This window comes from Magallana gigas, chromosome 4 (genome assembly GCF_963853765.1).
Source record: "Magallana gigas chromosome 4, xbMagGiga1.1, whole genome shotgun sequence".
NCBI classification, from domain to species: domain Eukaryota; kingdom Metazoa; phylum Mollusca; class Bivalvia; order Ostreida; family Ostreidae; genus Magallana; species Magallana gigas.
Window position 1 is genome coordinate 54,866,854 of NC_088856.1, and position 19,237 is coordinate 54,886,090.

Genomic DNA, 19,237 nt, shown 5'->3' on the forward strand with positions numbered 1-19,237 from the left:
AAAAAGCAAAGACCAAATTATTGCAGTTATTTTCATGAAATATGAAAAGCCATTGTTTACAAAGCTATGAAATAAAATATGCAATACAACCAAATTTCAACCTACAATGAATACATCGGAAAGAGAATTTTAATTTCAGAAAAAAAGATACAAAATCAGTGAATTGAAATATTTATTATTCAGTTACATACGAAAAAAAGACAGAGATGTGCAATTAATTTAAATTTAGAAAGTTATCATCATCAATTAATACATGTATCCCTATTAGCCAAATAACATCATCAATAATACATGTAGTGCTATTTGTCAAGTAAAATCATCAATTTATACATGTAGCAATAGTGGACAACTATTATCAATTAATACATGTATCACTTTTGGCCAAATAACAACATCAATTCATACATGTAGTGCTATTAGTCAAATAAAATCATTAATTTATACATGTAGCCGTATAAGACATCTATTTTCAATTCATATGTGTAACACTGTTAGACAAATACATGTATTACCATCAATTTATACATGTAGCACTAATAACCAAACACCAACAATTCACACATGTAGCACTTATCTTTTAGTCAAATAAAATCATAAATTCATACATGTAGTGCTATTGAACAACCTTTATCATCATTCATACATGTTGCACTAAAAGCTAAATAACATTATTGATTCATACATATAGCACTGATAACCAAACAACATCAATTCATACATGAATCACTATTTGCCAAATAACATCATCAATTTAAACATGTAGCAATTTAAGACAACAATGATCATTAATTCATGTATGTACATGTTTCACTATTGGCCAAATAACATCATTAATTCATGTAGCGCTGTTAGCCAAATACATGTAACCTCATCAATTCATACATGTGGCGCTACTAGTCTAAGAACATCATCAATTCAAACGTATAGCACAATTAGCTAGCCAGGTAACACCATCAATTCACACTAGTGCTATAAGTCAACTTTTATCATCAAATCATTCATAAAGTTTACATCCTCAACTGATACACGTAGCGCTATTGGCCAAATAACAATCAATTCATATCTGTAGCGCTATTAGTACAAAAACATTATCAATTCATATATGTGTAGTGCTAATAGAGGACTAACATCACCATTCGTACATGAAATGCTATTATAGAACAGACAACATCAATTCATATATTAATTATGTAATGTTTTTAGCAAACTTACATCATCAATTCCTTCTTGTAGCACTATTAGACAAATAAAATTATCAATTCATACATGTAGCACTATTAAATAACTAACATCATTAATTCATACATGTAGAGCTACTAGCCAACATTCATACATGTAGCACTTTTGGCCAAATAACATCATCAATTCATACAAGTGATGTTAGACAACTCTTATCATCAAATCATTAATGAAGTGCTATTATCTAGCTTACATCCTCAATTGATACATGTTTGTCTATTAATGGCCTAAAATAATCAATTTATACCTGTAGCGCTATTAGAAGACTTACGTCATCAACTCATACACATGTAGTGCTATTAGAGGACTAACATTATATAAATAGTGCCTGTTTGGGAGGGTAACAGTTGAAATTGACACCCCAAGGACACCATTGTCAACCGACGCGAAGCGGAGGTTGACAATGGTTTTCGAGTAGTATTTAACATATGAATTCATGCATGTATCACAATTCTCTTTGAATACTGAAGTTGATCAAGATTCATAGATGGCTGTGATTTTACAGGGGAGTACTTTCCATATGACAATAATTTCACAGCTTCATTTAAGATTTCATGCTCTGTTCTTTCATCTTTGGACTGATCAGACCCCACAGTTTTCTGAGATGACAGAAGATCAAAATCTGAAAATAAATATATACCGGTATATTCATTAAAATATATGTATTCAAAGTATTAGACTAAACTCAGCTGTTGGATACACACATATATGTACCACTATAATACACATGTAAAGCATTGACAGCTTTAATAACAACTATATGACATTTCAGAAAAAATTATGCATTGTAAAATTTACATATGATAATCATTTCAAGTGGCAGCCAATCTTTGAATGACCTCGATCCCTAAGATGATCACAGTGACTTTTATCTACATTTAGCATTGTCCTTGTGCCTGAATCACATTTAAACTCATTGAATTGTAAAACTGAAATTCAACCATACAGTTCAAGAAACATATATACCACCCATGCGGCAATAATGAAAAGGGTCAAAAAATTCATATTTGGAATATCTATGATAATCTATGATAATAATGCCAAGTATGCGTCATTAATCATCTTGTACATCATGTAATATTTTTTCACTGTTATACCTCTTGGGTTAGCGTCCATTGCTTCAGAATCTGTAGTTCTCTCTAATAAACAGCATATTTCTACAAAAGAGTACATTTAATGTATATCTAATATACCGGTAATGTATATGTAGTCTATATATTAACAAAAATATAGCCAACCCATATCAAAAAAAGTTACAAAAAAGTCATGACTTTTGAAGGCTTAAATAGTTACAAAAAAGTCATAACTAAGTCATGCAACTTTGGAACCACTACTTCTAATCGGTTCCAAAGTTGCATCATTTAGTTACTCTGTAATTAGGTACAAAAAAGTCATGACTAAAATATAACTATCAACAATTTATTTCATAAAAGAAATCAAGATCAGGCACAAAATAGTTATAAAAAAGTTACAAAATAGTTATGTTTTAAATAAGAACAAATACAGGTATACTTAAGTTATACATTTAGGCACATATTAGTTATATTTTTAGGTACATCAGAGTTATACAATGAGTTACATTATAGTTATAGATATAGGCACATTTGAGTTACATTTTAAGGTACATTAGAGTTATACTTTGAGTTACATTATAGTTATAGATATAGGCACATTTGAGTTACATTTTAAGGTACATTAGAGTTATACTTTGAGTTACATTATAGTTATAGATATAGGCACATTTGAGTTACATTTTAAGGTACATTAGAGTTATACTTTGAGTTACATTATAGTTATAGATATAGGCACATTTGAGTTACATTTTAAGGTACATTAGAGAGTACATCATCGGTGACCCACGTGTGATTCACATCGATTCTCTCCATCATCACCCGTGGGTCACCAAGAAAAAAACGAATCTTACTATCTGCAACCTTAGGACTAGGCCTGCCGCGCATGCGCGAAATTTTGTAAACATCCTGTAGTTCGAGTTTGTTCAGATAGAATCGAGAGTATGTCGGTATGTTATGCTACATCCATTTTAATGATATATTACACATAAACCTTATCTTAAATAATAAATAAACATTGTTGGTAACACCGTGATCTATATAGTGTACCCTTTTCGATCTCGAATGACCCTGAACTTGTAATATTTATAACGTAAGCATAAACCAGGGACGTATACATGGTACATTCATCCTTGCATAAACGTAAGCATCGCAAGAAATATTATTATGTTTATAAGGCTTAATTTTGATAAGGGACTCGTGCATACACATACATTCCTTATAAATTAACAAGTAGAATGAAGAATAAGATATTTATTTCAAATAATGAACCCACAGGGTGTATAACAAACATAAAATATATTTGGAATTTGATGACATAACAAATGAATCTTACTATCTGCAACCTTAGGACTAGGCTAATGCGCATGCCCATAAACTGGTTCATTCGCATATCTCTTCTACTTTCAACATGGCGCCAGCTATGAAGTTGCAAAGATTTGAAGTGATGATTTTCTTGATGGTTAGTTATTTATCTCAATTGTTTATAGATTTAATTGAACAAAAACATTAAAACAAGCTTTACACTATCTTTTAATGATGATAAATTGTACGTATATCAGTTAAACAATGTAGTTTCAATGAAATAAGTTTTACGAAGCGACCGTGGGTCTCGAGAAACATATAAATGGTATAGGCCTAGTCATATATGTGAATCAGTGCAGGCAAACTTTAGAACATAGATATATGTATGCAAACATATACAATTACTTATGTATTACGTCATATATACGTATTTAAATGCAGAGAGTATATGCATCCAAGAAATCAATTAAGGTAATTAAACACTATAAGTATATTATGTACTGTTCATGTACATATAGTTTAATTGTACTACAGGCCTCTAAATTTCTATCAATAAGCTGCTTAAAGGGCATATCGCATGTTTCTAAAGTATACGACATTATACATTTTTTGGCATCCTTGTGTATCTAATAATTACTCCTAACAGTTTGTTAACGGTATAAAAGCGGTAATTAGCCATAATATCAATTTAAATTAGAGCCCCGATCGTTTAAAAACTCGTTAATTAGATAGCGTGTCACGTGGTACAGTGACGTCACATGCGACCTTCTTCGAACAGCTGATTGTAAACAAATTGTAGGATTAGCATTATCTTCTTTAAATTTTGACATTCATTCACCATATAAGTTGTTTTTTTTTACATGCTGACTAATTAAAAGAATCTTATTAATCAGTCGTACATGTTTGAGCCACTAGTACGGATAAAAAACGATGATATTGCCGAAAAAGCGACGATGAAGTCGGCAATGATGATCAAATTGATCGACGTGTAAACATTGTAAACACAACTTAGTAAGGATTGTAGCTCAAATAAATCTGTTAAAGGTGTTTATTTATTAAAATCTACAACAGTCTTGGTTTTTGGCGTTCCTAACGACTCAGAATGTTCATTATTGTAAAACTGTGGTGCACAAGAAGTTTGTTTCTTCGGCAGTAACTGGTCACAACTTTCTAAGGTTGTTTACTCTATATTACACTGGATTATAAAAACAGGCAAGAACGTTTTCCTTAATTATTGTTTATTTCTGTAAGATCCCATCTCCGTATTTTTTTTATCCATTTACGTATAAATGTATATCAGCAAACTTTGTCTATTTCTCGCGTAAACAATCAATATCGACAACTCGATCCATGACTTCTCCCACAAAAAATAAAACTCACAGAAATCTCACCTACCGTACTAAAATTATGATTTCTGCAGAGGTGAGCTACATGTATGAATGAAGAAATCATGTATACAAAACAGATGCATACATGAATGTATCGTTTGACAATAAGAAAAAGAAAACAGCTAATGAAGCGAGGCGGTATCCAAAATGGCGTCCCCTCTCGTTATTTTTATCCGATGAACTTGCGTTTTGTACACAGGCGTAACTTCTATTTTTTTCTTTTTGAGAAATAAATACGATTTATTTATGAAACTATAAATACAAAAATGTACCATATAATTAATAACATATGAATTGAATGTTTATTTATAAATCCTCTCGTCGACAGATAGACCCCTATTTGTCACAAGATTTCCGCATACTTTCGTAAGGGAAACTTAAAAAAACAACAGTCCAAATCCCCATTTTCGGTGGCTAAATCACCCGCAGGAGGCACAGAACACCATCATGTCCCGTTATCGGCAATTTAATAGGTGATATTTAGTTTAATTGTCGGTTAAATCTAATCCGATTACAAATATGGCTAACAGCACCTTCTCGCTCGAGGTCGCATATGACGTCACACATCATGGCGGGTAGATCGAGAGAGAAAATATGCATATCGCGACATTTGAATTTCATCGCTTTCAAACTCACGAATTAGGCAGAATATTTTATGAAAACGTTAATAAACTTCATTTTTAACGAGTATAGAATGATTTTATTTAAAAAATTTCGAAAATTGAAAAACATGCGATATGTCCTTTAATGTAGGAGAAGAGAAGTATTTATACCCTATCTGTATTTGTATTTATATATAGATAGGGTATATATGATCTATATGATTATCTTTCTCTTCTACATTTATCTGCTTATTTATAGAAATTAAGAGGCCTGTGATTGTACAGAGTATTTGTCTCTAGGAAGTTAATTACAATCAAAAGTGGCTTTCACTTCATAGTTTTATTATTCATTTATCATAATCATTTCACATTACTGGGAATCTCCTATCAATATGTCATTGTATAACATGGTATACATCAAACAGTCAATATATCTCTGAAGGGTTGCTGTCTCAAGTTCACAGTTGTACGGTCTTGTAACCTGCCAAATAAAATGGGACCAGAGTGTGTTTGTGCCTCGTCACTTATTGTTGTCTTTAAATATTTAAAAAATACTGTTTAATAGGTAGTATTCCAGATAGTTACAGTGGACGGAATGATGGAAGGCAGTGGAGGCTTCTTTTTGCCTGTATGTATTAGAATTATTCAATACTAAATCTGTATATTCTTATTCCTTGTCATAACAAGTATAAAGTGTTCAAGTGGCCTCATATCTGCCAGTTTTATACTTAAATCTAGTCAGTAGTGTTCTAATACAAAATTAAAAGCTTCGTTTTCTGACAATAAACTGTCAGGTTAAAATAATATTATCATTAATAACATAATTAATTAACCTGATTGGATGATAGTTTACTGTCAAACATACCAGTAATTATAAGTTATAAATAATAATTTTAAACGTTTACATTGATAGTATTAACTTGACTTGTATCTTATCAAGTTTTTATCCAAGAGAATTTATTTACATTGGTTTTATTTCCTAAGGCTTAAAGTATGTGTGTCTCTCTTATTTTGTATATATAACTCTACTACTTGGACTACTTTTATTACAGAATACTGGAATGGGGTCATTGCAGGAAATTCTACCAGAGGTTTGTTACATGCACCCCTATCCCATCAGCTAAAATTTAAAGTCATATAAACATAATCTGTGTAAATCTTTCTCCTGATTGAGTTTTAAATGTGTATTGTCTTGATTTCTATGCTGCATGTTAATATTGTATTGATATATTTTTATTTAGATTTTCTCTCCTTTACTAGTTCTTTCAAAACACTAGTTTACAAACAGATAAGATTTTTAAAAAAATTATTTTAAAAAATACAAATGAGTCATTGTGTAGCATAAACTACATGTATCCAGTATTCTTATTATTCTTCCATATTTACTTAATAGACAGATAGGCCTGCTGAAGATTTCCCTATGAATAGATCAACACAGGTGAGTATTACAGTTTTGCATGTTCATGATTTTATATCAGGATTATTGAAACAATGAAACTTGATGGAATAATTTGCTATTTTGCAAAAATGGCGTAGACATTAATGCAAAAATAACTTATTTCATTAAACAATTGTGATATCATCCTGATATATTTCAAAAACCATAGTCCAAATAAATCGTACATTGATATATATATATGTACAGTGTACTTGTGACAAGGTTCTGTGGGCTTTCTGATCACTTTTTGTTCAGCGTTTGTTGCTCTTTTAAATTAAAATATTACCTGAGTCCCTCAGGTTATGTATTGTTACCAATGTTTTAATGCTCCTACAAACAAATTTTAGTGGAGTATATTGGAATCAACCTGTCTGTCTGTCTGTAGTCAATTTTTTTGTCATATAAAACTTGAAAACTTCTCCATAGAATCATAGACTTTAACCTCACCTGAGCTGTACGCTCAACTGGGCTATTCTGATCGCTTTAGTTCTAGTATTTGTCCATCTGTCTGTCCTAACTCCTGACTTTGTTCACTTAAAACACATTGGCCTATTGTTTTATCCCAAATTACAATTTTTTTGTTGCTAATTTGACTTATAATACTTCTTATACATCATGATATAGTGATTTTCTGCTGTTTTAAGGAAGCTCAATGTCAACAAATTAATATTGATATAAGTTGCAGAACTTGCTTATCAATCATTGTAAAGTAAATAAAGTTTAGTTCTAAAAAAAAAACCCAAAACAAAGAATTTTTTTCATCATAAAAATTATATTTTTCTTTCAACCTTTATATTGAAATGATATAAAATGAAATTTTTAGATGGTATCCATGCATTTTACAAAGTTATTGCAAATTTGCCTATTTAAGATATGGATATAATGGATTAAAGAAACAAGTTGAGTTTTAAAAATAGTAATAATGGCTATCTATACCAACAGGTTTATAAGTGGGAGTGCTCTGTGGATCTACTTCGCCATGCATGTAGTTGTGTGACTGATGGTTATATTAGCAGTAGAATACTAATTAAAATTGTCTGTATAAAAGTCAGATTTATGGTACAAATTAATTTAGAGTTATCGAACATTGCTGAGGATTGAAAATTGTTAAGTATCAATTAAAGAAAAAATCCATAAATTTTGACTATTTCATTAAGGTATTTTCCTATAGTTAGCTAACTTAGATGAAGTTGGGAGGAACTTATGCTATGCCCCTGGTGTCGGTGTCCGGACCTGATTAAACTTGTTGTTGTAGGTCTTGTATCTAAGTTATTACTTATCATATATCCACCAAGCTTGCATGGATGATGCATCTGGACCTACTTATGGACTTGGATGCTAAACCTGGGCCATGAATTTCAGATGCTGGAGGAGGTTAAGGTTTTTGAAGCAGGTTAAAGCATTTGGAGCAGGTGCCCTCTGATGATTATATCTTAGTTAATACTGGTCGTAACTTCACCAAACTTGCATGGATGGTGCATCTTATGACACTGATGTGCCTGACAGGCTTGAATGCTGAATCTGAGCCATAGGTTTCATATGATGGAGGAGGTTATGGTATTTAGAGCTGGTTAATCTTTTTGAAGCAGGTGCCCTCTGATGATTGTATCTGACTTATTACTCGTCCTAACTTCACCAAACTTGCATGGATGGTGTGTCTGATGATGCACCTGACAGGTTTGGATGCAGAATAAGAGCCATAGGTTTCGGATGCTGGATGAGGTTTAGTTTTTTTGAACAGGTCACATGTTTTTTAGATAATACCTTGCATAAGTAATTGAACTAGAATATAAATGAATCACAAAGGCAGCTTCAGATGCAGAGCCTGATCTCCATTCTCAAGGATGCTAAAAAAATCTCCTTCCTCACCCAAACCTGCTTGATAGATGTGTTTGTTCTTAAATGATATAACATGATACCTATGATATAGTATTTTATGATATGATACACATATATTTTTATGATACAATATTATATCGTATATTATATTGTAAAAGGTTATATGATATGATATTGTATCAATTTTTTGTTTAATATGATATTATATCATGATTTTTGATATTCCACTGTGTGTTCTTACGCCACGTGACGTCATAGTTAATCATTACGTAAGTTTAGACGGTTGATTGGCGTAGAATGAAAAAGTAAATAATTAATTCAGTTGAGGGGTGTTGAGATATAAATTTGAAACATTTAATGTTGTTTCAGTTATTTGCCATGAATTCATAAAAAAATGTTAAAAAATGAATGTCTGTTTGTTAAACTTCAAGGAACTTTAATTCCATGCGTAACGTTGTTGACGTGTTGTAAATAATGTGTTGTGCGGCTCACAATCACAATTTTTACAGAAATAGCTGGGATAAACAAAATACTTGGTAAAACATGTGATAAAAAGAATCTCTCATGATTTGCGATGGTATATGATTTTTATCCAACGAGTTGTGTGTTTTCTATCCCCTTGCCAAGGCTCGGGGATAGAAAACACACAACTCGTTGGATAAAAATCATATACCATCGCAAATCATGAGAGATCCTATATATATAATAATGTATCATATGATATATTGTTTTCCCTTGGACTGAAATGTCACACTTTCATTGGTTTAAACTTAGCACGTGATTGGCTCATATATCTCTATATTTGTTCTGTGAGAAATAATATTAGGCAATATGGCCGTCATTGGCCGACGTTTCGTTTACTCATTTCGACATTTCATAGTATTTAATACATAAACGGCATGCCGTAAGTTCTTAAAGTATTTGGAGTAGTTGCCCTTTGAAATTCTTTAAAATTAGAGTAGTTGCCCTTAGAATATTGACGTCATATTGTTTTGTCTGGAGCAGAACAAATGGCAGCGCCGAAATTTGCTCAAATCTCTGCAGAGAAAGGGAGTTTCCGGCTCCGCCTCCGGCTCGTGCACTATGTATAAAACCCTGACTACTATTTAGGCATAGTACATGCACAACACAACACTATTATATAAATATAATATCATATGTAACAATATTTTGATTTATTATGTGATATAATATTATGTCACATAATACAATATTTTATCATAATTTAATTCTGATTGTAACGCCTCATTTGATTAACTTAACAAATTCATATATATATCGTATAACATAACTTGCCTACATCACAATACGATGTGCATGCGAAACGTATTAATCTGCTTGACGTTACGTTTAAATTTTGTACAGATTATCATATTTAAACTAATTAATGGGCTTTATTATTTGATTTAAATAGAAGAAAATTAAATTATAACCCCTTAGGAATAATTTTAATTTCTACCTATGTTATACGAGTTATTTATACAAGTATAACATAACTTGGAACAATTTAGGATTTTTAAATCATAAACTGCTCCAAGTTTTGTTATATCGTATAACATAGGTAGAAATTAAATTCATTTCTTAAGTAATCATGTACTATGATATTGTATTATGTGATCAAATACAATAATGTATAACATGATACAATGTCATATCATGTTACAATGTCATGTTACATCATTATTTATTACAGTATTATATGGTAATATATATTAGTATCATAGCATGCAATATCATATATTATTGTATTGATAATCATTAATATCTTACAATACTGTATGAAATGAACATATGATTATCATACAATTTTTTTTAACATATGATATACGATATTTTGTTAAAACAGTAACCATGAATAACCAAGATCATTAAGAATGATTTCATATAATATGATAAAGGTGGTCTCATAAAGGTAATGCCTCGTCTCAGTGAGGGTTGTGATTTGTGATTACCTATGTTTATATATTATTTGCTTCTTTATGGTGATGGTCCCTAATATTGTTCTACTAATCTCTAAATTCTTTAATGGTAGTGTATGGAAAGTCATAGACATGGGTTCAATTCCCATCACCACCATAAATTATTTTGATGTTGTTTTACTCTGGTGATGGTTTTTGTGTATAATTTATTCAATTTTGTCTACTGAAGTTTCATTGAATTAACAAATTAAAAATTTTTGAGGCATGATTTTGCCAATGTATAATGGTACATATATTTTATTATAGATTTCGGATCCTGACTCTCTAATTAGTAGTATTAATAATAATGAGGTTATTTTGCAAGTGGTAGATAATTCTGAGCGAGAGAGAACCCGACAGGACGAATATCTAGCTTCCTATGGACTATATAGACAACCTATCATAGGTGACGGAAATTGTCTTTTTCGGTCTGTTAGTCTGGCACTCTTTGGAAATCAAAATCACCACCAAGAGCTTAGAAATATTGCAATAAATGAGATAGAGCAAAATTTAGGCTTATTTAGAAATTTCTTTTTTCATGATAATGGTAATTCAATGTTGGATTCAGAAATTCAGCAGGAATTAAATAATCTTAGACAACTAGCTACATTTGCTGGACAAGAGTCAATATTGGCTTTATCTAGAAGATTAGGAATTACCGTATATACTCGCCTATAAGTATTGTTCGCCTATAAGTCGGTTGCCATTTTTCAAGTTTATTTTCAAGATTTTGCCATTGACCTTCTTATAAGTCGGGTAATTTTTTCTGGATAATCAGTCTACAGATTGCCAATCAAATAAGCACATTTTATCAAGCATGACTATATTCTAGATAAAAAATATTGGTGTTTGACCCCTCTGTTATCATTTCTAGATGCAATGCATTTTAAAAGTGTTGTGTTCAGTTAAGACATCATAACTTTCGATTTTGGAGGCCATTTTTTTTTTATTGATACACTGATGAAAACTTGGTGCAAGCTATAAAAATATTTAAAATACTATTGAAAATAAAATGACAGTGATTTTGATCCCCTGTTGATTGATTATGATGGTATAGCCCCTTTTAAAAGTGGTGTGCTAGCTTGTGTTGTTTTAGGTGACATGCCACCTACAGCCACCAGTATAGCTGTTATCACCTCATGTGTAATTTATTATGAATAATTATAAAACGATCTTTATTTTTTTTAACAGACCAGCAATTATTCTTGTGTTTAATTTTTTAAGTATTAAACAGAAATTGCTGTTTTGTAATCCCACTAGATCGCTTTTAGACGCCATGTTTTTTAATAGTTTTCTGTAAACAGAGTTATCTTTCTTGAAGTTTGTAACTTACGATTTTGGACGCCATTATATTTTTTAAACACTCATTACAACTAGATTATAGCTCAAAAACTATTTTAAATGCTACTGGAAATAAAATGACAGGGATTTTATCCCCTACTGACTGATTAGGGTTGGCAATTAGCCTCCTAAACTCAGTGTTGGCTTGTGTTGTTTTAAGTACAGTTATACCTACAGCTATTATCACCTCAGGCGTAAATAATTGCCTGTTTAAATAAAAAATACTATCGAATACACCTTGTTCATATTTTAAGAAATACAGTTGAAACTTTCAATGTATTTATTAAGTGTTTATCCTTTTAGTAATTAAAAAATAAAAATGTCAAGTATAGGGATAGCAAGTCAAAAGTTGGAAGCAAAATGGCACCCAAAAACGAAGTTTTACTCAGTGGAAAAATTATCTGATTGTATGTCATGCCTATAAGTCGGACCCCTACTTTTTATTCAAATGTCTACTCCCAAAATACCGACTTATAAGCGAGTATATACGGTAATGTTTTAGTTACTGTTGGTGGTGATGTTGACAACCAAGACATAGTTACATTAGAACATGACTTTAGCAACTCAGTTTCTAGGATTCATTTAGTTTGGACAAGAGCGGGGGGAGGACATTATGAAACCGTGACTGAGGCTATTCCTATCCATCAAGAAATATTTGTGCCCTCAACTGCAAAAAGTTTTTATCATTGGAATTTAGACCCCTCAGCATGCAAAAAGTTTGATTTAGATTCTTTGAAAACTAAAACACAAGAGACGAATACTAATCAAACACCGGAATTGCCAAGACAGACAGACTATCTAAAGACAGTTCATTCCTATGACAAAATCCCACATGACAACCAAAAAAATTCTTTCAAAAATATGTGTAGAATTTGCAAAAAAACTTTTCATGATAAGGCAAACTTGAACCGCCATGTGAAGAATGTGCACGAAAAAGAAAATCAATGGAGAATGTCATGCATTGTTCCATCATGTGACTTATCATTTTTCCATGTTGATGATCTAGTTGGCCATTTAATAAGTTCTCATGAGGCAGAAATCGAAATTGAAAATCTAAATTTTGAAAATGTAAATACTTTTGAAAAATTTTTGGCTGATGAATCTTTGAATAAAAATACAAGATATGTTTTGCACCGACCAAAAACCCTCAATAAGGATGGTTCTCAAAGGTACACTCTTGTTTGTCATAGGGATGGCAAAAGACGTATTAATGACTCCAAAGATAGACAGAGAAGGGAGAATAAAAAGGGGTCTTGCAAACTAGATGGAGTGTGTTTATCCAGATTTTCTGTTTTAATAACCAGGGAGGGAACAGTTAAAGTAAAATATATTAAATCTCATACCCATTCGACAAGTTTTGAGGAAAGTAAATATCTACCAATTCCGGATCATATCAAGTCAGAAATTACAACTATGTTAGCCTTAAAAATTCCAATTAATACAATTCTGGATAAGGTTAGGGAGAAATTCAGTGACAGGAACAACCGTGACGACTTGACAGACATGAAACATTATCATTTGATTGACAGAAAAACAATTCACAACTTAAAGCAAAAAATAATTGACCCTTCTGTTATCAGACATAGTGACGATGCTACATCTACTTATTTGAGAGTAGATGCTTTACAGAGAGAAAAGTTTAATCCTGTTTTAGTGTTTAAACAACAAAATGTAGATGACGAGACAACTGGACTTAGTAAGGAAGACTTCATGCTGGCTATTATGACTAAACAACAACTAGATATGTATGAAAAATTTGCCCCCATGATTCTTTGCATGGATTCCACCCATAAGACCAATATATATTCATTCAAGTTAATTACACTTTTGGTTATTGATGAATTTAGACACGGATATCCGGTTGCAATTTGTATTTCCAACAAAGAAAATGAGCAGGCTATATCTTTATTTCTAAATGCAGTAAAAAGAAAATCTCCACAAACAAAAGTAAACATTTTGATGACAGATGATGATATTGCTGGGTGGAATGCAGCTAAGAGTGTTTTTGGACCAGATCTGCAACATTACCTGTGTATTTGGCACATTCACAAAAACTGGCGTCTTAAAATTCAACAATATATAAAAGATAGGGAACAGCAAGCAGAAATTTATTGTTTGTTATGTGCTGCAATGGATGCTAAAACCAAAGTTTTGTTAGATAAATACTTGGATATTTTAGTGCAAAAATTATCGTGCACAAACCAGGCTTTTCTTAAATATATTAATGATTTTTACTTTTGTAGAAAGGAAAAGTGGGCAATGTGTTTTAGAACTGGTGAATATTCTAAGGTAAATACAAACATGTTTTTGGAAAGCTTTCATAATCAGTTGAAAACTGTGTACTTTGAAGGGAAACGAAATCGTAGAATAGATATACTTCTTGAAACATTGTTACAGATAGAAAACAACTTGTATTTCAAGCATTTGGCCGCTAGCAAATTTAGCATCCCTTCAGACGAAAATATTCAGACAGCTGATAGACACAAGAGTAGTTTTGAAATTTCAGATTCCTCAGTTTCTCAAGTTAATGAAAACACATTTTCAGTTATGTCAAAAGGCAGCTTATATACAGTTATTGTAAATTCTAAAAAATGTTCTGAAAAACATTGTTACTCTAAGTGTAAAAAGGTACCATGTGTAGATTTGTGTCGGCATATTCTTGTTTGTAACTGTTTTGACTATGGTGAAGGAAACATATGTAAACATATTCATAAGGTCCAATCATTACTCTTTTGGGATAGAAACAGATGTGAATCAGATGATAAGTCAGAAACTTGTATTCAGACAAGCAAAACGGTCACAAGTCCATCACAGGAAAACTCTTATGCCTCCAGCAACTCACAGTCTATGAAGATTAGAGGTATACAAGATAGGCTGAATGAAATTATGTCTCAGGTCAATAATAGCCCCTTAGTTCAGCAACATAGGCTAGATAACATAATTACAGCATTAGATCACATCATTTCTGCCAATAATGGATGTGAAAAACTTCCAAACTCTCTCAAAGAGTTTAAGAAAACAGAAAAAATGTCATCAGTAGCTAAAAATGTGTTACAGCCTCGTTTTAGGTCAACAAATAAAAATCCTGGGAGAAAAACTAAAAAACCACTGAGCAAACCATCTCAACAAGAAAAAGATCAGTTAATAGGAAAAATTAATCAAGAGATGGAACAAGAACCCAGTTATTCCCAAGGTCAAAGGTCAGGTCCCTCTGTAGCACCATATCCACCTTTAAGGCTAGTTCCAACTACTGAACCCACTGTTCTTCAACCACAAAGTCAAGGTCCAATTATAAATCCCACTACAGCTCAAGGTCTACCATCTTGGTTTAGAATTCCTCCTTCCTTATATAATAAGAAGATAACAATTAAACAAAGTGATGGCAAAACACAAGATATAGTTTTTACAGGTGGTCAAAACAGTACAAATGTAGAATAAAATCTTTGTTGGCTTTTAGGGATGACATAAGACTGATGTAGGTGACACGAAAATGACCTATAGTAGGTTTTTCTCTCTCCAGATTTTGTTGTTATCTCCTTTGTGGGCGGCAAGGTCTGGAGGATGACAAAACAATACAACAGACTAGAACTCTCTCTCTCTCTTCAGACTTGTCTATCATTTCATTTGTTTACCATTCTTGTTGTTTTGTTCTTGTGTTATTTTTGTTCAAATGTTGAAAATAATTACTTTATTTTCATTTCTAGTTACTTAACTGCAGGTGTTGACTTGAATAATATATGTGTATTGATCTTTCATGGTTTAAAAAGTTTGTGATAGATGGTTGACATCTGTAACCAGCATCATGTCAGTCCAGTAGCAGACTGGCAATGGTGAACAGACCAGTGCTGAGTTGCAGCTTGTTTTTCCAAATTTTAATGTGCTCCAAGTTAACAGTTAAAAACAAAAATAAGTTTCACCTGCCCGTATTTGGCATGCAGATTTGTTAGTTTACTAACATTGTTTTAGGTTTAATTTATGTTAATTCCCTACTAACCAGGCCCCTTATACAGTTCAAGACTACATGTAAAGATTCACTATTGTTGCTTCTTTTTTTCCAGAAGTTGATAAATGCTTTGACTTTATAACACAGATTGATACATGTATAAGTTTTAAGACGTCAATAGCCAAATGGAGATAAATACAGTTATTGGTGTGCACTTTTTGTGTATGTTTTCTGTCTGATAGATAAGAGTATGGGCCGAAACTTTCCTGGTTGCATAAAATCATTTTAAAGAGTAATGAATTTATTAAAATCTACCAATAAGTTTTATTATGATAATTTGATATGCATTTGGAATTGGGGGGGGGGGGAGGGAGGGTTGTTTTTTTTAATATTATTAAACGGAACCAGGAAGGTATCAGGGAATTTTTGATAATTTTTAGTGTAACAGTTTGATCTCTTACCTGACTGATGAGGCCCAGAGAGACAAATTGTAACACACATATATTAACAGCTTTAATATTATAATCTATTTTTACTTTTTATATTAAAGATTAAAAGATGATTGGCAGTGTTGATAAAAACAAGAAGAATAGACATCTTCAGTGAAATTTTACCAAAAAAAATTGTTTTTAAGGTCAGACGACACGTTCCTCGAGAATCTTTTTGTATCTCCTCGTAATGAAGAGTTCCAATAAAAAATATTAATTTCATAACTACTTTTAAAATGATCAAAATTTACGTGGATTTGATTAAATGTCTAGATGGTCGAGTGGTTAGAACCGTGGCCGCTCACTGCCAGTAGCGTAAAGGTTTTAGAGGTCGTGAGTTCAAAGCCCCGCCCTGGCGGAGATATAGTTCTAATATAGTGAATTTCGCTCTGCTGCAGATTTATTTATTTTTATATCAGCAATTCAAGTGTATTTTCAAGAAGATTATATAGGAAATTGCATACTCTAGTATTTTGCAGAAATGCCTGGTAAGGTACCCTAATTTTTTGCAAGAAAGCTTGTCAAAGTAGTAGTAAACCATTAACAAATTCCTGGAAAAAGTTATCTAAAATTGAGGAACGTGTCGTCTGACCTTAATTTATGGACGTTCATTTCGAAATCATAATTTCATTGTTCAAAGAAGGATATATGCTTTTAATTATTTTATACGAATCATTTTGTACTTTTTATGAGAGAGTGGAAAATATGTATTAGTTGCAAGTAAACCAATGTAGAGTTTAGAATTTGGTGTCAATAAATACATGATAATATGTAATAAATCATGTCCAGTAATGTCAATAAAACGTTTAATTTTTTTGATATAATTTTGGAAAATAAAAAACAACTTTTGTTCATGTTATTTAAACCTATAAGCTATAATTGTATAATGTACAATACACATTTAACACTACAAAAAGTCAACATTGATGTGATGGTGCATTTTAAAAAAAAAATAGGTTAAGCTGAAAGTATTTGCAGAAAAATCATTCATTGATAATGCATATTAGGGTCATCAAAGCTGTATTTCCTATTATCTGTATACATAAATGAATTAAATACAAATGCATGTTCATGTTTGTATATACATGTATTAGGCTATATGCAAGTATTCATAATTAAAGTTAGTGTCCATAGGTAATGGCCTTTAAAAAATATTATTTACCATGAATATGTCTTAACACGCATAAAAGATTAATTATACTTTGGGAAAATATAGGAAAGTCAAACTGTTCTACATGCATTCATTTATGTTTAAATAATTTCCTTCCACAGGCTACCATCAGACTCAGGTGAAAATATGGATCATCTCAATCATCTGAATAAAAAATATTGCATTGTGAAGAGTTACCAATAGTTTGTTTGAGAATAATGCCATACTTTGTCCTATTTATCATATGAATAAATTTATTGTTTTGATATGCATATCATTATACATATCATATTGGTAATGTTCTCAGAATTGTAAGTTCAGAGACAAGAGAAATAAACCAATCACAAGCTGTGATACATCATAACCACATCTAACTTTGAGAGGATCTGGATTATCCCGGCAAGATTAAAAGAAGAGATAATATATTTGATCAGAATGACAAAGTGTTGAATAAGTCTAATGAGTGCTCTTTGGAGGCTGATGATGTAATATCTGAAATTTTTAATCTTTTATGATCCAATGTGTCAGATATTCTGATACATCATCAAATTGTTATTTCAAATTCTTCTGCAGATAGAGAAATTAACAATATTAAAGAGTATGAAGGTGGCAATATATTGCAGAAAAAAATACATAGCCCACATTATTTTTTTCTGCAATGATTGCTACCTTTATAGCCCACATGAATCGTCAAAGAAAAAAATGTTTATTTATAGGTAGACTTAGGTAACTGCTATACTTTATACATATCGTCAAACATTGTTATACATGTTATATATTACTTTAATTTCTTTGCCAGAAAATATTTTTATTCTTGTAATACTTTTATTTTAAATTACAATGCCCAGCCCCCTTAATAAAATGGTGCGATATGCTACATGTATATCCATAACATTTTTTTAATAGATCATACATGTAAACAAACCGAGCACAATGTTTCTTTTTAATAAGTCAATGATATATTTGTTATGTCATCAAATTCCAAATATATTTTATGTTTGTTATACACCCTGTGGGTTCATTATTTGAAATAAATATCTTATTCTTCATTCTACTTGTTAATTTATAAGGAATGTATGTGTATGCACGAGTCCCTTATCAAAATTAAGCCTTATAAACATAATAATATTTCTTGCGATGCTTACGTTTATGCAAGGATGAATGTACCATGTATACGTCCCTGGTTTATGCTTACGTTATAAATATTACAAGTTCAGGGTCATTCGAGATCGAAAAGGGTACACTATATAGATCACGGTGTTACCAACAATGTTTATTTATTATTTAAGGGTGTATTCTGCTCATTCACGAAAAAAAACCTACATCAAACTTTTTAGATGCTTATGATTTTTTAAAAGTACTATTCCTAAGGAATAAATTGAAAACAAGAAAAGTGTATGTTCGTTTTTATTTAAGAGAGATCCGACCCTCAGAACATGGGCCAAAAATGGTGTATTGAAATTCTCATATAAATAG

General features: G+C 31.4%; 2 long non-coding RNA genes across 2 annotated transcripts in view; one reads left to right on the top strand and one right to left on the bottom strand.

The window, feature by feature from the left end:
• The window catches only part of LOC136274968 (uncharacterized), a 59,425-nt gene that overhangs the window by 3,571 nt on the left and 36,617 nt on the right, over window positions 1–19,237 (bottom strand). The gene's annotated exons all lie outside the window — the stretch shown is intronic.
• LOC117689677 (uncharacterized) lies at window positions 3,668–17,997 on the top strand. Its single transcript, XR_010713429.1, has 5 exons — window positions 3,668–3,771; window positions 6,170–6,232; window positions 6,657–6,695; window positions 6,998–7,042; window positions 17,884–17,997. It is a non-coding gene; the product is annotated as an uncharacterized lncRNA (long non-coding RNA).